A 25,800-nucleotide genomic window follows, 5' to 3' on the forward strand; every position below is an offset into this window, starting at 1 on the left:
GGCCTCAAGATCCGCCAGGGGATGTTTAGGCTGAACATTTGGAAAAAATTTTTCACGGAAAGGGTCATTGGTCACTGGAACAGGCTGCCCAGGGAGGGGATTGAGTCACCTTCCCTGGAGGTGTTTAAGGGACGGGTGGATGAGGCACTGAGGGACATGGTTTAGTGATTGATGGGAATGGTTGGACTTGATGATCTGGTGGGTCTCTTCCAATCTGGTAATTCTATGATTCTGTTCTATGATTCTATGATTCTAATAGTGCAAGAATTGTCCTGAGCTGGCAAAGACCTCATCCTTTTGGGGAGAATTGTCGTGCCTGGTCACAGGGGAATTTTTTCTGTCTTCCAGATGCTTTGGCTTTGGTGGGTAGGTCAAGCCCAAAACTTTTCAAGAGGTGCGTGAGGTTTTAGCCACACAATTTTCTTTAAAGTCAAAGGGAGCCACTCAGCTAAGCCTTGGCCAGCAGCTACGGTATGTGGCCTTTCATAACTATAACATTTATTGGTTTGGTGAGCACTATGAAATGCTCTTTGGGTGGGCTTGAACTTCCCCCATGAAAAACAGTCATAGACTTTGGGCTGGTAAACACTTAGGCTTGCTGCACTGCTCTCAGCTCTGCCTTCAGGTCTGCCAAACATCTTAGCCCTTCACTACGTAGCAGCAGCTGAACTCTGATAGCATCAAATGCGGGATGAGGTCACAGCTTCTGAAATCCCAATGATCCTTACCCAAACACCACGCAAAACCTTCAAACTCTGAAAATCATATATAAAATATCACGCTTAATAAGGCTATTGTATCATAGCAGGGCCTGGATTTAAGCTCTCTAAAGCCTGGCTGTTTCCTTAGGCACTGATTATTTAGTTTCCTCTAATGTGGGATTCTGTGTGTTGTTTGTACAGCACATTTATGGTGCTACACTTCTAAGTAAATTCTTTCTTCCAAAGAGCAGAGCTGGAAGGTTTTATGCCCCTGAATTTCTACCCTTTCTTTGTGCACATATAATAGTAATTTTGCTTTTAACTCTGCTTCAATACATTAGAGGAGCTACAAAAGCACATGCTTCCACGTGCCTTTGCTTCTTTCTTTAGCAGACCTCAGTGTGTTTGTTGTTGCTGTTTAGAAGAAAGCTCAGCCAGCCCACATCTGTGCCCTTGGCCTTTTGCTTCTCAAATTCTGTCCCCACGAAGAAATTTGTCATTTAAAACATCACCACTAGGATTTCACTACCCAGTTTTTACTCTGGAATAAGACATTTCCAAGACTCAGGCTTACTGTTTAACACACATCACCTGAAACGTTGAAGATCCCAAGGATGTATTCGAATATCTCCAGCAACGCTGGTAGTGGCCACAACAGGATCTGATGTGAAAATAAAAGAACAACAAATACAGAATGAGAGGGCAATATTTTCAGCGTTTCCTTTTGTTTTCTGCCTTTTAACCAATGCAGGGAAGAAAGCTCAGCAAACAGTGTAAAAATAAACAGAAAAATTAATCCCTCCAGCCTCAGTCAACCTCTTCTGTCATCTGGGAAAAATCCCTCCTTTCCCACATCTGCCCCTGTAGGCTTCTGTCTGTAATTTACTGCGGTGAAAAAATTAACCAGGTATTGTTGGGTCAACATAGGAATTATAAAGTAAATGAGAATGACTAATGTGACATTATACCCCCACTGAACTCTTTCCAGTGGCCGTTTGCAAACAGCTGAAGCCAATCCATCAGCGGATGTAACAGCATTTGTTTCTGAAACATCTGGTCTGTATCAATATGTAAATCAGTTTGGCACAGAAGGAAACACACAAAGAGATTTTGATCTAAATGCCTCATGTTTTTGTTGTTGTTGTTGTTGTTTCAAGGAACTGTAACCAGCCACCACTCAGAATAGTTTTCATTTTATTTTTGACATTTTTTTTGTAATACTACTTAAACATCCAAATATTAACATCTGATTATTATCGCAAGGAATATTTTTAACATTTTTTTCTGGAATCAAAGTGTTTTCTTACCAAAGGAATTTAAGCCTGTTGAATTCTGAATTAGACTTTAATTGTATCCCTTGTCAATCACTTTTTATCCAAGTGGCATTTAAGGCAAGCAGACCTCACATGTTTTGGCAAGTTAATGGTAAAGTGATTTGGAAAACACCAAGGGAAGATGATACTGTGATTAAATAGCCAGGAAGGGACTTGGCCTCCATTCTTTGAAGGAACTTTCTCCAAAATGTGCCAGACCTTTTCAGAAGATGATGAGTACATTTCTGATGCAAAAGTATTAAGGCTTCCATTTTAAACAGGACTGAAACCTTCCTCCCTGGTCATGAATTGAACTCTCAACTTTTTTGAAAACCAGGTCACTTATACTACAGCTTAAATATGGCTTTGAGGGCTCCTCTTTGTCATACTCTTGAAATTATTGAAATGAAAGAAGGAAGATGAAGACACTCATTTGTTTATGAAAAGAAAGTAAAAAGAATACATTAAGCATTTTTTAACATAGTGTCAATTACGATCTAGATGTGAGTTGAATAGTATTTTGCAACCCACAGGTTTTAAAAGGTTTTTATTTGTTTTGAAGTGTTTCTCCTTGCCTTTAAATATTTCCATACAGTACTTCCAATCTGAGAGAATTTCTCAACTGAGCCAAAGCTTGGGAGTCATAAAATATAATTCACAAGAAATTATTATTACAAAAAAAAAAAGAAAAAAGGAACTGACAAGCTGTTTTTCCTTATCTAGAGAGAGCAAAATATGAAAAAGACACAAATTGTTTTCTTGTTGAAAAGCAGACCTTGGAAATTACTCCTTGTGGGTAGATTGTTGCATCCACATCAGGCTCTGCCAAATCACTTCGAGTTGGCGGGGAGGGAGGGAAGATGGGCACAAGCCCTTGGAAGGACTGGCGACTTAGAAAAGATTTTTTAAAATTCCTTCAGTTTTTACAATCAGATAAAAGCATGGACAAAAAGCAAGTGACTCATCTTCTCTTGTTCCCTTCTAATAGTTTCCTCATAAAGAAGTAGCAATGTACTGGTCTGGAAGTATAAAACAGAAGAGGAGAAGAAAAATCAAGGAGGGGGAGAAGTCTCATTAGCTGATCTCTGCCTCCCCATGGGTCTCTTACCAATCTAACATATGACAAAGTTAATGCTAAAAGTGTCCCCAAATCAAACTATTCTATACACTTTGCACAGGTGCACATATACATTTAATTACCTACTAATTAGTATGATCGCTTTGGTAGCCAAGTGAACACTGTAATGCATATGTATCTGCTGTGTAAAAGGTCAGATAAAGTTTGTAGAAGGAGATAATTTCTTAATATCTGTTGTTAGTAAAGGGCGGAATCATAGAATCACCAGGTTGGAAAAGACCTCTTGGATCATGGAGTCCAACCATTCCCATTTGCTACTAAACCATGTCCCAGATGGGAAATGAGACAAGCTCCCAGACAGATAAAACTGGAATAGAAGCAGCAGATTTCTTGTCTTTTACCTGCAATCATCACAGCTATAGTAAAATGCCAGCAGGAGCATATTCTTATGAGACCTGCTGAAATAAGGTCTCGGTGGGCTGTCAGGAATACATTTTTATTTAAAACAAAGCCTTCAAAAATACATAAATGAACATAGCTGACAAACATTTTGGGAATTATAACTCAATTTGGAGCAGAGGGGGGAAATCCTGTATTGATGTACTTGATCAAATACGCTGTCCTTCATCACTATTTACAGATTTTTGAGAGCAGGTTTTAATACCAAGGGCAGTGCATCTACCTGCAGTTTTGGAGGGAGTGGGGACTCATCTTGCATGCAAGGAGCCGGTATCATTGCTGCTTGCCTTGGCATCTGGCATAGAACATGCCCAAAGCAAATAAAACCAATGGGCCAAGACTTCTTCCTTGCATCCATGCATGCAACTGGCCTGCAGCATTGCTCTGGCTGACAATACATCATCTGTAGCTGACGGAGGAAATACTGTGTTCCAGCTTGCCAAGTGTGCAGATGCTGAAGATCTGCAGGAAATATGCAGTTAAGTGCTGGAAAATTTATCTGCAAAGTCTAGTTGTGCATATGGCCGGGCTAAATGAGTACAAAGCAGGCTGTGGCCAGTAGGACAGGCAGCACAAGTTGTGGCAGCAGGGAGAATGGCCAGTGGCTCTGTGAGTATCTGTGGGGTGATCCTTCCCAAGTCCTTTCACAGCAGCAGGTGTCTGTTTCTCCATCTGCTAAGATGGAAAAAGCTATGGGATCCAGGTATGAAAAAATTCTTGGTGGCCACTAAATCAGAATTACATCCTTTGCTACCAGAATTACACCTTCTTTTGCAGAGGTGGAAATGAAAATGAGAATCAATGAAGGAAGAGACTCACAGTTCTTTACTAAAACTATAAATGTTATTTTTATCCATCCATCCATCCATCCATCCATCCATCCATCCATCCATCCTTCATTAAACCAATAAATACATTATGTAATAATGTAAATATTTATTCAGCCAGAAAAATCACTATCTTAGCAAATAAAACATTTAAGTCTTTTTTTATCTTTCCAAGCCAAATGAGGCAAAAACCTAACCAAAGATGAAAAGTAAACCAGCCTCTTAAATTCTCCAAAGCTGGAATGGTAACACAAGTACGTCTTGCTTAACAGGAGAGTTTTATCATGACAGCTTCCCTGACAACTTTTTATTAAGGCTTAAACCGTGTCCAAACAATTTTCTTCACAGGAGGAACCCACTCCCTTCATGTGTCTACTGAGAAGAAAGCCCTTATTCTCCATTTTCCACCATCCGTGTATGTCATCAAATTCTCCTTGGGTAACTGAGTGTGAAGCTGGCACTCTGGACTGAGTTGCAAACAAGAAGTGCTCTCATATATTATGGGAGAGGAGACCACAGCTCTGGTGGAGGTGATAGTGGATTGCACCAGTTTCTGAAGCCTTCATCCTTCCCCTCCCCTTTTTCTGTCTTCTCTTTTCCATTCTGTGTTGAGCTGTCCTCACAGAAGAGATCAGCATTGCCAGAATCAGGCTCTGACGGGGCAAGGAGATGAATGTTGTGTTTTTAAAGTTAACAGAAGTTGGTTCCTCAGAGTTCATGCTGGTGTCACAGCATGTGCCGAGCTCTTACACATTTTGAAACTTGATCTTACACCTTGCCTTTTATGAAGATGAAATCCCTGGCAGGTGATTATTTTGCTTTCTCACATCATATCAGACGGTTTAAGCACCCGCCTGCTTGCTAAGAGCCAGCTGTTGAGCTGTTGTGGAGTGAAAAAAAAGGGAGAAAGAAAGAGAGAGAGGGAGTGAGAAAGAAAGGAAGGAAGGAAGGAAGGAAAGAAGGAAGGAAGGAAGGAAGGAAGGAAGGAAGGAAGGAAGGAAGGAAGGAAGGAAGGAAGGAAGGAAGGAAGGAAGGAAGGAAGGAAGGAAGAAAAAGAGAGAGGGAGAGGGAGAGGGAGAGGGAGAGGGAGAGGGAGAGGGAGAGGGAGAGGGAGAGGGAGAGAAGTTCTCTCATGGAAAGCCCAAGCTATCAGAAAACCTGCGATGGTAAGCTGTTGCTGCTGCTGTTTCTCCAGTTTTCATATAGGTTTCATTGTAAAATGGTGAATGTTGGTATTTTGAAACACTGGGTCCCACATCAATATTAAATTAGGAAAATGTAGAAAGTAGGAATCCAAAATTTTATTTTCCTGAAAAACCAGAGAAGGGTAGATGCTGGTAGCTGTGCAGCAGCAAGCCCACAAGCAGTGTCCTGTGTTTACAAGTGAGCTGATCTCTGGATAGGATCACTGCCTCCACTGCTGCCCTGTGCACAGTGGCAGCAGGAGGAAAAACACACCAAACTGCTTCTGTGATGGAGATTGTTCACCCCCAAACCCTCGATTGAGCAAGCTGGGAGTGACAACTGTCTTCAGTTTCTCTTACTCTGTCTTGACCTCATTTGGTGTTATTAAACTAAGAACATCTCACAGCAGCACATATGCTGACTTACATCTCCTTGGAGAGGTGAGCCTGTGTGTTCTTAGCTGAAGGGAAGAGCTATCTGTAGGGCTGAGAGACTCACAAATGGGACCTTAACCATAGTACCAACATTGCCTTTAAATGATTGTCTTTTCCAAAGTCCATGTTCTGGTCCAAGTGAGTCAGGAGATGCACGCTCCTTTCTGCCAGAGACAGAGGTGAAAGGCAGGCTCCCAGTGAGGGCTTTGCCTTGCACACACCCAGTAGACCAACCATCCTCATCTTCAACACGTTAGCTGCAACCACCAGAAAAGATCTCAAATAAAAATCCCTTGTATTGATGCTGTGCCATCTAGAGTAGCACATGAAACAGATGCTGATGCACTCTTCCTGACCTTGGTGACTGCTTTTAAAAAAAAATAAATTTCCTTTTTGCAGGACCTTTTTCCTTCTGCCATGAGCCAAAGGTGTCTGTGCTGCACATACCCACCCAGAAGGGGAGGAGATCTGTTCCCTGGTGTAACAGATGTGCTGAGGGAATTTCATATCAGGAGTGGCAGGGCTAAATGGGACATGTCATGTATATAATGTATTGGCGAGGGCTACATAGCGTTTCCTTCACTGTTCAATAGAATCAGGGCTTTTTTTTTTTTTGCCAAGACTATCAAAGTAACTGTTTGCTCTTTGCAATGACCAAAGGAAACAGTGTTTCTTCCACTGTCAACAAAAGGAATGTATTTATGTCTCAAACAGGCTATACAACGCGCACACACACCCTCAGAAAGCTGTTTTTAAATCATTCTGAAATGAATTCAGTGTCTCTGTGCTGGATGCTCATTTCCTTATAAAAGCAATGACAGGACAATATTTCCCTAGTGCATCTCCTGAATTTGGCCCAGAACAGGCTGTTGAACTGTTTTTCCTTCCTTTTCTTCCTCTAATGCAATTGCTTGGTTTCAGCTACTGTAAGCCTGACCCAAAACCCATTGCAGTCCATGGTCCATGCAGGCTAGGGTGACCATTAGCCTGGTTATAACCCAGCCTTGTGGTAAAAAGGAAATGGAGAAGGAATAATTTTGGGACAGCTGGGCTACGTCTGGTACCAGGTTTCTTCATTGCTTGTCTTTATTAGCTCATTAAGCATGTAACAAGAGGCTACTGCTGTCTAACCATAGCAAACCTGACATATACATTGTTTTCTCTATAAAAACACGTTTGGACACCCTATTAGTAAAATGAGCAGAACTCCCTGCTGAAAAGCTTTTCTGCCTACAAACGCACCATCCTGAGCCATCACAAGGGAAACTTGGTTGCTGTGAATGTCCTTTAAGGCCTCAGCACACCTGGGGGTGAAAATGTTGTCTTAAGATGCAATAAAAGCAAACTAATTTTATTCTAAAATAAGAATAATCCTGCCATGCTGTAAGCCCCTCACTTGATCCTAAAAGAAATCTAAGGGCACTTAGAAATTTGGTGTGTTCGAAGATCAAATATGTCAAACACAAAGTGTTTGGCATCAAAAATCTTGCTTGAAACAAAGAAATGCAAATAAATTCAGATTGTGCTTTGGTAAACATACGGCCAAATTGGTTTTCTTCTTCTTTGGGACTAATGTTAACATTTCATTGACGTGTCAAGGAACTTCTGATTTGTTGATCCTAGAGTTGGGCAAGATTGAATTTGCTTGCAGTAATAGTTCTTTTGCCCCTATCTTGAATATCATTGTTTTCCCACTAGTAATTAATATATCTTAATATGGAGACTTAGAAGATAACCCAAGTGTGACTAGAAAAACTATGCCTGGAGTAAGTGGTGCTGGAATATGAAATTACATGCCAAAAGCTGGTTTTTTTTTCTTTGCTTAGATAAGCAGAGAGATTAGTAATGTAGAAGTCCCACTATACATTCGGCTTGGATGTTCAGAAAAAAAGTAGAAGTCTTGCTATACATTTGGCTATGATATTCAAAAAAAAGTGAGAGTAGATAGGGAAACACTGGCGTGTTATATTGTTATTATATTCTAACCCATCTGACCACTGTATAAAGATATATTTTGACTACTGATATGTGTAAGTATATGCATAATATGTACACGAGTACCTATTTATCCTTTCATTGCTTAAATGACATCTTCTTTCCTAAAGTTTGACCCCCAAAATGCAAAACTGATGTCTTCTATAACTGTGTGTTATCTTGTTGATTGCTGCCAGCATGTGCAATAGTCTATCAGTGCACCCAAACACAAATACACACCCATATGCTTTTACACACCCATGTGTACACATAACAGGAAAACTGAAGCTCTGAATTTTCCAAGTACAACTACACCCTTTTGAGAATTGTTTACAGTTTTTGTCACTGCTACAAATGCATGTAAGACAAAATTATTTCTCCATAAAGGTCTTGGGGACCCAAAACAGGGCATGACGTTACTGCTACCAGCAAGCGCCATCGCATCTATGATCATCTGATGGACACATCAACTTACGGGATTTTTGTCTATTTGTTTGTTTTAGGTAAGAACAGAAATAAGCAATTCAGCTCTAAAAGGCTATGAAAGGCATTGTTTTATATTGATTATCAGTCCAGCAACACAACCCTTTGAAAACAATAATTGATTAATCCCTGTATATACATAGTCCTATATGTGTGTGCATGAGACAGTAGTATAAAGTACTCAGTTAAGGCTCTTAATATGGAAAAAAACATAAGTATCTTTGGTTCTTGTGCAGGCACTGCAGGTAGGATTTCAAGTAGTTCTTAATTTCTCACTGGTTCTGACTTATATTAAGACGTTCAGTGACTGGCTTCAGGAAAGCCAATTTAGATGAAGACATCAATTTCAATCTACCACCTGTACCATTTGTCATAACAGGCAAAAAGACACCACCAAGGCTTGTAGCTGAAGGCTGATAATCAAACACTGGGAAAATAAATTGTTTGATTACCAAGATAGCGTCAGTATTTTCTTTTGAGAGAAGAAACAAGGATTTCTTCTAAAAATGAGAACCTGGGAATGCTGCACAAAACAACACATTTGTAGGTGGCAAGCTCATTATTTTGTTAACAGAGGGATAAATCAAGGACTCTCTTGTTATTTTATTTTTGCAGTGTACTTTAAAAATACTCACACGCCCACTTAGTGCTTCCTCATCGATAACACCAACAGCAGGGGGGAGACGATGTCACCTTCCATAAACAGGTACTGTTGACATATGGCTTGTAAAATAGAACAATTTCAATAGAGTTAGAGCCAGCTCAGAGAAAAGGTGCAGATAACATTGCCTTATCTGACAGTATTAGCCAAAAAATATGCCTGCATATTTGAAGTCCCATATTTGTCCGATCCACACATACTTTATTGACACAGGGCCAAGACTAACAGTGAGTCTAATTGGTTGTAGAGATCAGACAATGATGTTCAGGAAGATGAAAATAATATTGGCCCAATGAGATGTGCTTTGTGTTTAAAGGTTGTAGATTTTCTGCTCCAACTTGGGTTGGAGTCACAGCAGCTGACCGCAGCCAGCACTTAAATGAGATTTAATGTGCTGTTTGGCTCAGGGCAAGGTAACCAGACACAAACATAGAGCGTGGATGAGAGAGCACTGCTAATGCTTGGTAGAGTCTTTCCAAAGAAACAGATTGTTTTTTTCCGTAAAAACAGTATGGAGATGATATAATTCCTGAATTTTTATGAGCCTTTCCCAGAGGTCTGGAGATGGTTTCACATGTAGCAAACATGATCCTGGAGAAAGGAAAATGCAGAATACTGAGAAACCCACCAAATCAGAGAGCGATTAAAAGAAAAAAATTGTGGGGAGGGTTAATGCCTGGAAAACGAGAAGGGAGGATTGGTGGCATCAAAGGTTTCCAAACCTCATTAAATATATCTTACGCATCCAGCCAGTAGTCAAAATCTCAGATGCTGGTGTTGGCCCTGGGATATTTCATCATGCTGGAGTCATGCCTGTGCATTTAATTTCACCTTCAGAAAACACGGCCTCTAAAAATATATCCTGCACTTTTTGTTGAGTTTCCAACTGATGCCTCACAGTGTGGTCATTGTAATTTAATTTTTGTTTCTGCTCACCCATTGTTGATGGCCATATCCCTCTGGAAATTCCCCTATAGTCATTGGTGAAAGAATAAGTTTTCTGTCTGCCAATGCAACTCTTGGCAGACAGTGAAATATCACCTGGATTTACTAGGTGAAATATGTGGATTACTGTCACAGCATTCAACACAGGTATCCACTCATGTCAGCGTTAGCTATACCCAAAGACTGGTTAACAGGATAAATGTCTTGTAAACAGGAGTGAGAACAGCCTTTACGAAAACAAGTAGACCTTAAATCAAAGAGAGCTCTGCTAAAAAGCAGCACCAACTTGTGACTCTTCCTATCTGTGAGGATTTTATCTTTCATGGATTTGCATCCCTTAAATTTCAGTCTCTAAAATTAGTCTTAACCACCAAAAATTTGCCTGGCTGAGGCTCCAAGTGTGGTTGAACCACCAACTTCCAACCCTGAACTGATACATCTGCCAAGGCTGTCTCAAAATTGGACACCGTTCATTAGGAAGTCAATCCAGTTTATCTTGAAAGGTTCCATCTTGCAAATGTTCATGAACTAAAAAATGCTTCATCCCAGGCCTCCAAACTTCTTTATCCAGACAGAAGTCTGCTTCTTTTCTTATTTTCTATTCCCCCCATTTTTTTTAATCAGCCATTTTCATAAGTGTAATTCATTGCTTTAGGATTGTTTTTTCAAACCACACACATTTCTAAGAGTCACTTGCCAAGAAATGTCTGTAAAAGTATTTCTAGATGCTTGGAATTTCCTAGCAGTAGTATGGAAGCTTAGCTTGCTTGAATCTCTTGCTCAGCAGGAGGAAAATAGAACTCAACATGTTTATGGGTATAAAAGCCATCAGTTTGATAGGGAACCTGGAAGAAGACTGACAGTCTAACTCTGCATAATGAAGTGAAAAAGAAAAGTTTCTGTTTCCTGTTGCTCAGAATTAATTATACTATTAATAATGTGTTAGAAGTAGGAGTGATTTCAGTCATTACTTAAGCCCGAAGAAATAAACATGACTTTAACAAAAAGTTCTCCTGAAGCAATACTCTCCATAACTTTTAAAATAGTCAGTCACATACCCTAAAACATCTCCATAAATGTGTTCTAGCAGGGATTTTTTCCTTCCCTTCTTTGTGGATAACATATTGGGATTTTTGAGGAAAGTGGCAACCTTATGTGCCTGATCATTACCTGCAGCCTTAAATTTATTCAAGTTCTCATGTAAAGACCCCTGATTTCATCTTGCTTTTTGACTGCTTTTCTTTTAATTGTTGATGTTTAGAGCTTCCCCAGGATGCCTGGAGGGAAGGAGCACTATGAGATGGGATTCAGCCCTTCCATGGGAGTGGAGGGTGGTAAATAGAAATGGGAGATCCTCCTCAGAGCTGATAAAATAGTCCAACCAAAAAAAACCCACCAAAAACCCCAAACATCCAGAAATCATGGGTGAGAGCTGAGCTGCTTGAAGCCACTTTTTTTGTGGAACCAAACTCACTCTGCTCTGTGATGACTTTCTGGTGGTTTACAGTTAAACAACTTAGCTGCCACATGTCTATAGCTTTCAAAACCATCAACAAAACACAGACCATGGAAGCCACTACCAATATCTAAAAAAATTCATATAGCACAGGATATCTGCAAACAGGCCACTTGCAAAATCTCCTGCATGGGGGATTTGCAGAAGAAAGATATCTCAATGCCCCCGAAAAGCGCAATCTTCTGCCCTCTCACCCTCTCCTCTCTCATTCACAGCCCAAGCTCACTCCAGCTGCAGGATTACTCTTTTAAAATGCAAATTCTTAATGCATAAAGCTGAATAAATACTGACTGTGTAGGTGGACAGGTCTGCTGTACTTCGGTACACACTGGCTTTGTCCCTCTGTGTGCTGGCACGAGTTCCGAGCTCAGGGTTTTTGGAGGGCTGCCAGCAGGGCGAGATGCCACTAGTATTTTCTTTAGTGCGTTGTAAACCCCAGGTGAGTTTTGACACCATCTGTACTCTTGGCGGACACTCACTGCATTATATATGAACTGTTTGGAGCATGTTGAGTGCAGAGACTCCTGTAATGTCCAGAAGTATTTGGGTGTACAAAGAAAAATACAGCTGAGCTAACAGAGCTTTAAAAGACGCTGACTTGGGTGCTTGATAGCCCCTGCGTAAGGCTTGCTTGTCAACATTACCAGGCAAAATCTATGAAATCTATGCCTTCAACTTGAATATACAAGGAGAGCCAAAATAACACATTATGAGCGTTAATGCAGTTGAAAGTAAAACCGCATGTTTTCCAAAGGGTTTAAGAGCTCATTTGAAGTAGGGCAAAGGGTCAGAAAAGAAGGAGTCCCTTTTATGCAGCTTTGGCAACTGTTTAAAAATGAAGAAGCCCCACTTAGAACATGTACATTTCATTATATCACTGCTGCCCTTGTCACTGGCAGGAAAAGCAGAGATGCTCATTCTTGCTTGGACCCTGAAAACTCTGAGAGTTTCCCACCTTCTCCCAGAAAAAAAGAAAGAAATGGTTCTTTGTTAGAGGCAAGTGGAAAGAGCCAAACCCCAGATGATTTTTATTTTTAAGGGGATTTTTATGCTTAGGCAATAGGAAAAAACCTGTGCATGTTTTACAGTGCTGTGTGTGAGGCTGTGTTAACTGCTGGGTGACCTGGTGTGCTTGGCGCTGCCTGGGGCAGCACCTCCTGCTGCAGGACATGTGGGGCTCAAGGAGCCAGGCTGGGGGCTGTGCTGTTAGGGAGAGGGGTGCATGGGATGGTCTTGGTCCTTGCTGCCTGCAGCCCTTTATCTCAGTCCCAGAGGGGACTTCATGGGTCACACTTTTGCTTAGCCTTTGCCTTGTTGCACTCTTGGCATCTGTATTTCCTAACAGAAACCTGTATCCTGGCTTTGACCTGACCACTCAAATCCCTCTCTGAACCCTCTGCCACTCATAGCACCCAAGGCACTGATCCCCTTTAGGTTGTCCCAAATTAAGAAAAGCAGGGAATGAGGGACAGGCAGGAGGCTCCGTATAGAATCATAGAATCACCAGGCTGGAAAAGACCCATCAGATCATTGAGTCCAAACATTCCTATCAATCACTAAACCATGCCCCTCAGCACCTCATCCACCCATCCCTTAAACAAGTCTAGGGAAGGTATATACCCTGTAGAGCTCCAAAGTCTACAGCCATCAGAGAGGATCAGGGTGCCTGGAGAAAACTACTTTGGGTCTGGAGAGGCTCCATGAATGCTCAAAGATGTGTTGGAGAGAAGCTGTCAAGCTACCTGCCCCCTAGGACCATTGAAGCTTTCTTGCCAGCACACCTGGCTTGTAAAAATACAGCAGGAACACCAGCGTTTTGCCCTTCAGTGACTGGTTTCCAGTAAGTGCAGCCTTTGGTGTGAATTTCTTGGTCCCATTTTAAAGGGCTGGAAATCACATGGGAGCAGAGTGAATCCTGCCCATCTCGCTGTCCTGGGCTTACAACAAAACTCAGTACATTAAAGATGAAATATTTGAATCAAGTTTGTCTGGTTTTTCTCTAGGGATTGGGGGAAAAAAGTGTTTCTGTTAAAAAGAAACATATCCCTGGTCCACAGGCTTGAGCAGAGAGCAAAAGGAACATTTTTGTCTGAGGCTCGAGTTAAATCACTGGCAGGACATCACTGCTTTTTGAGCACTTTAACTCAGATCCAACAAAAATCTATAAAAAGCTGTTAAGTTGCGATGAAGGAGAGCTACAGTGGTAATGAGTTTACAGTCCTTTAGGGTAAACTCCAAACTACTGCAGGGTGAGGAGTCTGACTGCTGTTCCCGGAGGGCAGGCAGGTATTGCAGCAATGAAATGTCCCTCATGGACCTTCAGCCTCCCTGTGTCCCTGCCAGAAGCCCCAGAGTAGATCAAGAGTAGATCAAGAGCGAATGTGAGGTGTTGATCTGTGTCTCCATTACAACATCCAGCTCTGTTCACAGTCTGGAAAGGACCCTTGGCTGGAGCAGCGGGTTGGACTGGTGGTTTTATAGAGATGAATAGCATTAAAAGGTGAGAGAACTGGAGGGACAGAGCATGCTGTGGTGTGAGATCAAAGCTCCCCGGGGAGTATCCGCTGGGCACTAACTAGAGCTTTAGGAGGTCTGCTACCTTCACATTCAACATTTAATTTCCCTTCAGCATAATCATGGCAAAGAAGACAAGAGAGATGAACTCAAATAACCTCAAATTGAACAGTTTCGAGAAAACAGAAGTGGGTAGTAATATAGTGATTGACAGACAAAAAACATCCCAGGAACCTGCCTGTGAACAAAAGGAGGAGGAAGAGTCCAAGCTCTGCAGAGCTGTCTGCAGATGCCACTTACATTAGCGGGACAGCATGAAAACCCCTTTCCTCTGGGGCTGTGAGTGTTATAAGAGACTTCAGAGACCACAGTATCGTTGCAATGTGGGTGGTGGGAGGCTTTTGCCTAGGGAGGGAAATGATGGTCCTTGAACATTGTGCAGAACCTCAGCCTCCTAGTTCATCTTTGCTTATCTCCCATGGGTTCTTTATAGAAACCAGGGTGGCTTTGGCCATTAAGTATAATTCATTCTCCCAAATCAGAATTATTTCATTTAAAACTTTATTTTAACACAGAAATGGCTTTGACTTTGGGGAAATTTCTGAATTTATGACTTCAGAAAGACTAAGGCATTAGGGGAACACACAAGGTGAATTAGAGCAGTCCAGATGTCTCTTTGAGATGTTCCAGCTTAATACATCCAATAAGGGAAGCACCGCCAAACAGGCTTTGTAGATACTGGGACCAATAAGAGAGTGAAAATGAAAGCTGCAGTTGCTGGTGGCAGCTCCAGAGATGCACTGGCCTCTTACTTACACGTCAGTGCACCTTTTCTGCAAGCTAGAGACATTCAGATTCTTGCAGCAGCGAACTCTTTTCTGTGTCAACATTTCCCTCTTGCTTTTGAAATCATAATGACTTGAGGGTCTTCATGTATGAGAGTCTAAATTAAATATTGACCAAGAGGTTTCATGTGAGCTTGAGTGTTTTAAAAAAATCTAAATGAATCCCGTGGGGTGAGTGGGGTGAATTTAGGGCTCTAAAATGAATTCAAGTAGAATAAAAGATGCTTGAGTTAGATGCATAGGAAAAGTCCCAAATGGCAGATGAGTCAGCAAAAAACCAGAGATGATGCAGATATAACATTAGGAATATAACGAGACTGAAAGTAGAGATAATTTCCCTGTACCGAAGTAAGGAAAGAAAGTTTATCTAATATTCCCCAAATTACACCTCTTCAAATATTTGTTGGCTGATTTGCTTTTCCCTTCCAAAGCCTCAACAGCCTGATTTTATTTTCCTGGCTGTGTGGAGAACCAGGAACACCAGCACTATGGATTCCAACATGAAATCGTACTTGCTGGCTCAAAAATCTGTACCTGGTGTTGAAGGGATACAGGCATCAATTTTTATTAGAGCTTTATTTGCTACTTTTAAACAATGAAGAAAGTCTGTTGCAAAGTGAAAACATATGTCCCATGAAAAATATTGATGTGCATAGATAATGCTGTACATCCCCTGAGTACCAAGGGGATGAAAACAGTTAGAAAGTCATTATCAGGGAAGGACAAAATAATTATAAGACATGTTGCATCAGACAAATAGCAGCTGAACCTCTTTAGCTCATGTTTTGCTAATCTGAATTTCAAATAATCCTTGTGCAACACAGTAATGGTGAATGCAGAGTCTGAAGAAGGGAAACCAGAACATGTAAAACTTTCCCCAGTAGCAGATGTACAGTTCATTTCTGCGAGCATATCAGATAAGTGAAATATGTTCAAGTTCAGTAAATATTCACTGACACTGTTCTCGCCAGTAGTGAGCACAGCAGATTGATGCAACGTGCATTAAAAACATCCTCACGTCTTTAGCTTTGTTTTCTTCTTCCCTCACTGTACTAGAAATGGAAACATAACATTTGAAATATTTTGGTAGTAAAATCAGAGAACAGCAGCAGATTTTTGGTCTGATTGAGTGACCTTATTTTTGTACAAAGTCATAAAAAAGAAGTTTTAGTCATTTATGCACCTATCCACAGAGCAAATCAGCAACGCTGAGGATTTCATATGCTTTCGATTAGCTTTTCCTGCTCATTCTTCCAATTAAAGTTCATTTTGAGGTTTGACTGATTCTCTTTTTGCCTCTGCTGCTTTGGAGCTCTTTCAAAGTTTGGGTGGTTTGGGAAGCCTTCTCTCAGGAACCCTTATTGATGGAGTGACAGGACCTTTTCTAGGGTGGATATTGCTTGGCTGGAAGTGAGGACAAGGGATAGAGTCACACACTGAGATGGAGGGCACACACATACCCCTACCCCACTGCTTTGGAGCTTACACAGCCTCCCAGGGAAGCCAGAGGTCTATCAGTTGCTAGTGCCACATCTGAAAAGTGAAGCACAAGGTATAAATGTTAAAGTAAATATCTATTAATATCAGCTGAAAGTCTGCTGCAAAACACTTTAAAAGTTTTCATGCGTTTTTTTTGGTGGTCACTCTCCCTTCCTTCTTTCTGACAAACTCTGTTGATAATCTCCAGGTGCAGCAGAAATGAAGGGAGAAATGGAAGGCAAGGAAGTTTTTTGGACTGAAAAACTTTCAAATCACAGAAGTGAATTTGTATGATTTCCACTTCCTTCTAGGTTAAAAACCCTTTTAAACCAAACTGCTATGCTGTCAGTACTGGATCCAAATTCAAATCTTTTCAGGCTGCCCTAACAGAAAAAAAATCTCCAGGGCGGGTGTCAAGGGACCATTCAAAAGTCTAAGGAGAGAGCCTATCCCTTCATCAGAAAACAAAGAGAAATCCTGAATATGTATGAGGATGGTCAGAAGCTTTCCCAAGCTCCCACTCCTTTCCTTGAGAAACCAAAAAGTATCAGCTTTAAATCTCATTGGTGCGTTTTGAGACACAAGCAGTCATTGTACACAAGACCCATGGTATTAATCACCTCTAGATTTCCCTTTCCTCTTTCTAAAGAGGGGATTTTCTTTTTTTTAATGTCAATAAATAGTCCTGCCTGAGATTAGACCATCAGGGCAGTAATACTAGGAAAAAAGCTGAAATGCCCTGAACTGGAGGACCCTGACCTGTTTCCAGAGTCAGCGCTTGGTAGGTGCAGGTAACCATTGTGGTTTTGCCCTGAACACTACAAGCCCTGCTTTATGGCACAGCTGAAGAGAGTGATGGTCCCACTGGTCGGAATATGCAAACAGCTCTAGATTAAAAGAAGCCAGATCACCTCCCAAAATAAATATTGAATTAGGTTTGCGATTTTTTTTTCCATCCCCTTTTTCATCTCATATTTGTGCTGCTCTAGTCTCGGCTGTGTCACTGGCTTCTTTGTCCCCATGTCCTGCAAAAATATTGGATACCTCAAGCTGTTGTTTGTACTCAGATTTCTGGTCTGCTTTACCTGTGACATTAATCCAACATATCACCAACAAATAAGCTTCTGACCATACACCAATGAGTGCTTAGGTGTCTTTTGGACATATCCTCACAGCAACACTTTTTTTTGCTGTGTGCTTGCTTGGTATGTTTTGGCTGCATGTCTCAATGATAAGAGATGTCTTTTTCCTTGCTTATTTTTTCATTTGGCTGTAAATCAGTCTCCTGCATGGCAGAGTGGTACAGCTATGGGTGATTTTCATCAGGATGTTGAACATCCAGAAACTTTGAATTGAATCCTGCTCCTGCCTTACTCAATGCCACCCATTTATTACCAACCAAAAGGAAGAATTACATCACATTAGAAGGAAAAAAAAGAAAAAAAGTATTCAAAATTTTCAGAAATGACAGATCAGCTCAAAGTTTGACTTCTTTCTAAAGGAGGAGGAAAGGGAGTGTTTTTCTGATCACCAGAATTTGTCTTGTCTGTTTGGTAACTGGGCTGTTAAGGTTATCCAACCTGGAACAATCTTCTTTCACACCCTTATGTTTTTTTTAGTGGGATTCAAAGAGAAACCGGCCCCTTGAATTATGACAGCTTTTTGATAGGGCAATATTTTCATGCTACTGTATTTTAATATCCTCCTCAATAGTGACATCTTCTATTCATTAAAGGTAGGTCAGTGAGTGAATCCAATAACATATTTGTAGAAACATAAGGAGCTGAAATATGCCCTTGGCTTTTCAGGAAACAGAGGTCTTTCAGAAATGCCAGAGAAATGAGATTCTATTTTTCCAAGGCATCAATTTTTTTAAAGGAACCCAAAATGTGCATAATCATATTATAGGCAATCAGGGTGCTATTCAGCTACTATATCAAACAGGCATGTCATTAGCGCAGCAGGCTAATTGCTTGAGCTTTCCTTGACCTGAGACTTCAACATTAAGGCCCTGGGTGGCTAAGCGATTTTCATAATTTTGTATGTACTCCATGAGTCTAGAGGAAATCAAGGTCTGTGATTGCTTTGGTAATTTTCCTTTCAGAGCAGATTGCCTGATTTTGACATTTTAAGTACAGTATCTTGTAACTCACAGGCAGGGGAACCTTTCAAAGAAACTGCTGTGAATGCAGTCTCCTGTTTTTCCTTGCTAAAACACTCTTCTGTGTCTTTAGAACACTTTGTGAGAACATGGCAGCAGATCATGAGAACTGAGTTGCCACTGAGATAAGGTCATGTTATGTAGAAATATGAGCTCCTTAACCTCTGATCTTTCCCCCCACTTCCAATTTTGTAACCTTTCACCATATGTAGTTCACAGTGGAGTCAGGAGAAATACATGGATTCCTCTTGGTTTCCCCATTAAGAACAGGACAAACTTACTTTTTTCTACCTCTTAGTCTTTTTTAAAATCCACATTGTACTGCATTACAGGTGCGAATATTACACTGTGGTCAACTGTAGTTTGTGCACAAGCAGAGTAGCTGGATATATGAGTGTCCCTGGTGAAGGAGGAGGCAACAGCCACAGAAGTGCTTCTGCAGCGCCTGCAAGATGCGTTGAGGTTTCCAGGCTGCTATTTTCCCAATCCTGCCCCTCAAATATAAAGATATGTTTCAGCTATTTAGTTCAGTCAGTTCAAATGAGCCACGGCACTATCAATTATTTGGTCTCTGTGTCTAAAATTTTATCCCATGAGAGGCTCGGGTTGCACATAGTGAGAACGGTTTATCCTTTGGTCTAACAGGATAATCTTATAGCTCAAGCAATAAAGTCTTGCAGCTCTGGATCTAGAGGTACAAGAGGTCTCCAGCTCTCGGCTGGAGCTCTTTTTATACAGAGGGATATAAAACCAAGCACGTGTACGCTGTGCCTTGGCAAGGCGAACATGCTCTCATCTCCAGGCGACATGTGAGTCTGCTGCTCTTGCCACTATCTTAGACAGTCATCTTCTCTGTAGGAAGAATGGATTTAATTATATCACAGTTTCCACTTTTATTAATGCTCAAACAATACTAGCATTAAAGTGAAATAATATGCCAAGTACTGTAGAGGCCACTGAAACGTTTCCTGTTATTGTGTTGTAATGGAGATTGCAGTAACACAGCCGTTCCAAATGACTGCAGCAGAAAATGTCTCTAACCCTCTCCAAGATCCGCAGCTCAGCAGAGCTCTCAGGACTACAGCTCTTGACAATAGAGTTTCTAGGAATTAACATTTGAGGTGGTAAAGAATTTGCCTAGGAGGACTGGGCATGGCTCAGGCACTTCCTTGCTCTCTGAAAGCTTTTCAGATGAAAAGCAGACCTCATCTGGCAGGGCTGAGAGCTGCATTTTCATTAAGAGCTACAACTTTCCCCAGCCGCAAAGAAATGACCGAGCCCCTAAGAAGAAAATATTGAGAAACAGAGGGCGCAGAAAAGCCACTACTGTTATGAGTGGACTCGGCCGGTGGGAAATTTCTTATTGAAATTGGTATTTGTGCCCACTTTCCCAGAAGAGCCATGCTTCCGACACAACAGTGTTACTCAAGAGAAGAATGACATATGGCAGTGGTTGTGATTCCCAGCAACATTCTTCTTGGAAGAAGAAAACAGCCATCCATGCAAGATGCTTGTGAATTTTTATACTAGCTCACAGAATTATTTACTCCATCTGAAATGATCAAATTAAAACATGGTCACTTAAAATCTGTGGCTGTCACGGTTGGTTTCCAGTTCCTGCTCTTTCTGGAGTACAGTGTTTTTCCAGTCCAGGTATGGAACTGCTCTGTGATCCTTACCACCAAATCATCTCCAAAGGAAGGATTGCGCTAATGAGAGATGCAGCCGAATTTCAGTGACTTCAATGGTGAAATTCCATGGTGATAGGATTTCCTGCACTGTGATTTAACCGAACTCACATATGCAATCTAACAGAGAAATGTGTCTCTTCTACATTTTGGTTCCGTTCTTCTACTCGACTTCAATATTAACCTTAGCTGATGGCTTAAACATTAATTTCAGAGTGAAGCTCCCAGTGATAAACAGCAACCAAGCTGCTTATAAAAAGTGAGGAGTTAAAAAACCCACACAGTTTAAATTTTCATTAATCATTTCATTTTACTATAGCCAGTCCTTGGTCAAGTGGTAACTGATGTCAGGGCTGTGCAGGTGAATTTGCTGTCCCAGGAGAAACCGGCAAAGCAGGCTCAGGTTACATGTTTAATATAACATGTTCTATTTACAAGGTGCTTTAAAACAGCTAGGGTAAAAATGGACATATGAGACATTCCAGGGTCTTCAGACACTTTCAGAACACCAGTAGTTACATTTCACTACCCCTAGCTGGTGATGGGCTTTTTGTGCAACTGGTAAACCTGGTAATGGAGTGTATAAAATTTGTTCTCTATAATAATCATTTAATTGCCTGCACATAGAAATGCTTCTCATTTTTGCTGTTTCTTTTCTCACACTGAAGTGCCACAGAAACATTGCTTATGGAGAAAGAGTGAAGAATTAAGCCCTCAAGTGCTGAAAATGTGTGTGTGTATCCTGTTGCTGGATTTTTGCAAGCTGTGACTAGGAAGAAGATCTACAAGAAATGTGACTAAGTTTTGCAGGAATTAACTTTGCAAAGTACGTGTTTACAAACAAATAAGTCTATCCTTATGTCTTCAGCTGAAGATATAAAGTACATAAAAATTAATTTCTCCAAATCCCTTTTCCTTCCAGCTGGACACTTACTGGGACTATGTAGTCAGTGCTGCATTTCAGGACAGAAAGAATTGGAAGGAAAATCAACTACAGAAAAAAAATGCCAGAAAATTAGGAGACAGGCATGTGCATGGGCAATAGAAATGACATTTAAGAAAAAGAGGGAAAAATCATAAAAGAGAGCTGGACTGCATACAGTAGTCTTAGTGTTTGCACTGGTTAAACCCTTTTTATCTCACATCCATAAACACAGGCTCTCTATATGATATAAAACACATTTAGCTGTCATTGAAATGCTGTGATTTATGGAACAGAGCTGTCCCTAAGAGGGTAACAACACTTGGTGCTTATTTTGGCAGGTGTACTAATTCAAACTGCTGAGCGGCTGAAAGAACAGCTATTGCTAATGACAAAAGGTTAATGATTTTCTTTTCTTTTCCTTTTTTTTTTAATATTGGAAATATTTGTTCAGTTTAGGTACTGCTTCATATGTGACCCCCAGCTCTAGCCATGCACATGTCAGCTCACTTTACATTTGGCAAAAGCAACATTTGAAGAAAATATTATTTTAGTTTCAAACATGACTATATAGCCATCAGCGCTGCCGGACTAGTGAAGAGACATCTATAGACCTTTGTCTTTCCTTCATGTTTGCATTTTACAGGCAATAAACCACGATCTGTTTCCCTAGTAAATTGGAAATGACATGTTGAATAGAAAAATCAGCATAAAATTTATTTTCTCATCTATCTATCAGTTCTGGGTTACATTTTACAATTTCTCCATGATCCTCTAATGCACTTACTAGCTGAAGCTTCTTTTGGGATAAAAGATTTGTAGACTTGTCTGTGACATCTTAAATGAGCCTATGCTCTCTGCTGATTGCTAACTCTCTGTTATCCCACCATGTATTTTATAATTGTCTGTGGTAACTTTTAGCAGGAGGGAAAATCATCTAGTCGAGTCCTGAACCTATATTCAGCATACATCAAAACTTCTTTGGCAAAAGCAGGACACAAAAATTTGCTATATCTGAGCCTCAGACTAGTGCTGCAGAAAGGGTCCCTGTTACTCCCTAAGCTGAAGTTATTTCCAGGAACATCAGCATCTTTCGCACGTGGCTATTTATTGGTGCAGAAAAAGGATGGGGTTCAGCTAGCGGGTCCTGGAGAGCATTAGCAGGTGGTAGTGAACCAGGGATCTTATCCTCACCAAAAGTGAGAGTTTTTTAACCCTTTTGAAAGTGACAGAGGGTAGATCCCTCAAAATACAATGCTTTATTGCCACTACTACTTTGTCAGTGCTCAGAGAAGCCCTGTAGTCAAACAAAACAAGGCCAGTCATCTGCCACAGGACAAAAATCTCATGTGCAACAGTATCAAAACCAGCAGCAAAGTCCAACAAAAACAACAAAGCAGCAAAATCCTGGCCAGCAGTGAAAAGTAGGTCATTTTGAATGCATCCAAGAGCTGTATCTCCACAAGGAACTGGAGAGGAGCCAGAAAGACATTTGTAAAATTAATCATGGAAGATCAGGTGCCTGTCCCCCTCCCCGCCCTTTCATTAACCTTTGGCACAAAAGTAGGTCTGAGATAGGCTCCTAATAAGTGTGATTTTTCCTACATAGTTCAACATTATTATTTTCTAAACCACGGTGTTATTAAGAGTGAGGGCTGTTTGCATTTCTCAGCCAAGCGTTCTGTGATACAGGCAGAGGACCTGGACAACTAGACACACCACTGCCTTGCCTGTTTTTTTGTCTTGCTTTAGCCCTACACAAGCAAAACTGCTTAAAGTTCAGTTCTGGTCCCAGCTGGACCATGTTGAGGACCAGCAGAACATCAAGATTGCTCTTCACATCATGAACCAAACCTGTCCAATGACTGATTAGAGAAACCCACAAGTGGTTTCAGTTGGAAAGTCCTATAAGAGATTGCAACATCTTGGTAAAATGTCTGATGCCAGGAGAATTCTCCACTTGAATAAATGTGTTAGACTACTCCTTTTTTTATGGTCTTTGGATAGAGCTGAATCTGGAGTGGTTGCATTAGGAAAAGCAGAAGTGAACAAAAAGCCTCTGGGACTTAATGAACAGGTGTTTGATCTGAAAGCTCTAGTCAATCAGCTGTTTACTGGGAAGGAAAGGAGGAAGCCTGGAAAGCATTAGGAACTGAAAGACCACCAGACATGAAAAATATTATTTTTAATGCTGAAGTTATCAGAAGAAGAGGTCGTCAAAGTTTACAAGGAGAGTATTAACAGTAACATCACAGCAGAACTTGAGAAGTAAAATGTATGTAATTTAACATATTTTTTTTCCTCCATTGGTCAATATTTCCCTCCAACCAAAGTCAAGAGTTATTTCGGCTTTACTTCAAGTTTTTTTAAGGACTCTTCTCTGACAAAGATGATTAAATGATGAAATATGTGAGAGGATGACTAAAGCACTGGATAAAAAATATATTACGGGCACAGGGTGTAATATTTGGTAATGCTGGAGAGTATGAAAGCCTAGGGAAAAAAAAAAGACAGGCTGGCCATTTTACTCAACAGCAAAGAGAAGGGTGGAAATCTGGATGCTGTAAGTGAGGCTTGGTCCAGGAATCAAAATCCATAAAATGCATTAGCTCTAGGGTGAATGTAGAAAAGAGTCTAGTCCAGGTTAGCCAAATATCTGTGGCTTCAGTAGAAGCCTTTAGGAAAATATGCAGCCATTAAACCATTTTTGCTCAGTGTCCTCCAAACATAAAATACTCTTTTAGCTGTTTAAGGTTAGCTTTTCATTCCCACTCTCCTGACCTTCCTTACAGGGCTGAGTCAGGAGCAGAATAGAGAGTAATGAAAAACTCCATCTGCTTTTCTAGCCCCCGTGACCTTGGTGCCAATTGTTACCCACTAGCCATGGTTTTCCTGCTCATCCATCTAGCTAAGAAAACCTGCAACACTGAATTCACTCTGTGTTAAAAAAAGAAGAATAATTAAAAAAATTTCATTTGCATGAAGAATTTTTTTTTTACGAAAATCCCATATTGAAGTGTTTGCTGCCTCTTTGAAGGAAGATACGTCACTAAGTCACTGAAACTAATAATCGTGTGATATTGAAAGAGTGCAGAATTTACTGGTGCAGTGGGATTACTTTTGTTAAAGCAATAATGCCTCATTTGTTCTTATGACAGAGCTTTACAACAGTTACACAGGCAAGTCTTTAACATCCATCAACATTACTGTCTGGATTGTATTATCTAGGAAATCCCAGAGTCACTAGCCTACAGGTTGAATTAGCTGCAAATTCATTTCAGATTAGAATCCCTTTTGTAAATGCTGCAGTCACTCAGGCAAAACCTCAGAGAAAGCAGGGGAATGTTATTGAATTTTGTGTTAATAATTCTTTCCCAGCCTTTTATTTATTTTTTTAGGGGGTAACCACTGCTTCTTGAAAGGCATTAAGGCATTAAGCTGACTTTAAAATAACAGCACAAACACTTTTCCAAAAAAACCTTCCTTTGTGTCCTTCCTACAGGAATGAAAAACTTTCAAGCACAGTTTATAGCGTGTCTGTTCCTCATTTCAGGTGTTTCAAAAATACATTAGTGTACAGGCCCAAGACCAATCACCTAAAGACTCCTTTCCATTTTTTGGCCATGCTTCCGCACTGGGTTTCTCAAGGAAACTTTACCCAAGCACCTTATCTACATCTGCCCTTACCTAGTACACCTGGGCTAAACCTCATCTTGCAACACATGGAGCCACTCAGTTCTTCTTTTCTCTGCAGGGTGGAAAGATCTCAGGAGGAATGAGATGGTCTTTTCCCTTTTGACATAGATCTTTGCACCATGAAAGCCTGTTTTGTGGGTTCAGCTTTTTTTCAGACATTGCTGCTGTGCACATGAGGCTTAAACCAAGGATAAGGGTCCTTCTGCAGGTATTCTGGTGTAAATGTAAAACAGTGCTACTAATCAGATTTAGGTTTCTCCTGGACTGCGTTTGTGCCTCTCTTGAATTTGCTTGCAAGCAGTACAGCAAAGGAGCCTGCAGGCAGGAAAGAGTGTGTTTGACTCGAGCATTAGAGAACATTTGAAGAAAATGAAGTTTGAACTCCAAACCACAACTATTCACAACACAATCCTCATTTGGAGGACTACACGGAGCCAAATGCAGGGCAGAGCTGCCACCACATGACTGCTCAAATGTCACCTACAGAGTTTGGGTTTTGAATTGTCACTGCTGACCTCCTCCCAGGCGATCCTCAGGCTGATGTATCTTTGGCAAATAATTCTGAACAAAGGCTTTATCTGAAAATTCACTTGTTGTTCACATTACTCATGTCAATCATTTTCTTGGCATTCCGTTATAGATAGCATGGAGAAATCCAAATTAAGGAGCAGATCCTTACCTTGAGGGTCTTCTTAAAGTATCGCTTCTGTGCAAGAGATCTAGAGCTCAACTTAAATGCCTTGTTAAAATCTGTGTTGACAAAATCAGGATATTGCCACTCTGATTCTTTACATTTCTAACCTGTTATGTTTACATTTTTAATGTAATGTATACTCCTGCCCTCAGAGGAAAAAATCCCTTTCTCTCTCCTCTTTTTATAAATTATTTTAAGCTTTAACAAGATGGGTTTATGTTCTGG

Source organism: Phaenicophaeus curvirostris, chromosome 14, assembly GCF_032191515.1.
Source record: "Phaenicophaeus curvirostris isolate KB17595 chromosome 14, BPBGC_Pcur_1.0, whole genome shotgun sequence".
NCBI lineage: Eukaryota > Metazoa > Chordata > Aves > Cuculiformes > Cuculidae > Phaenicophaeus > Phaenicophaeus curvirostris.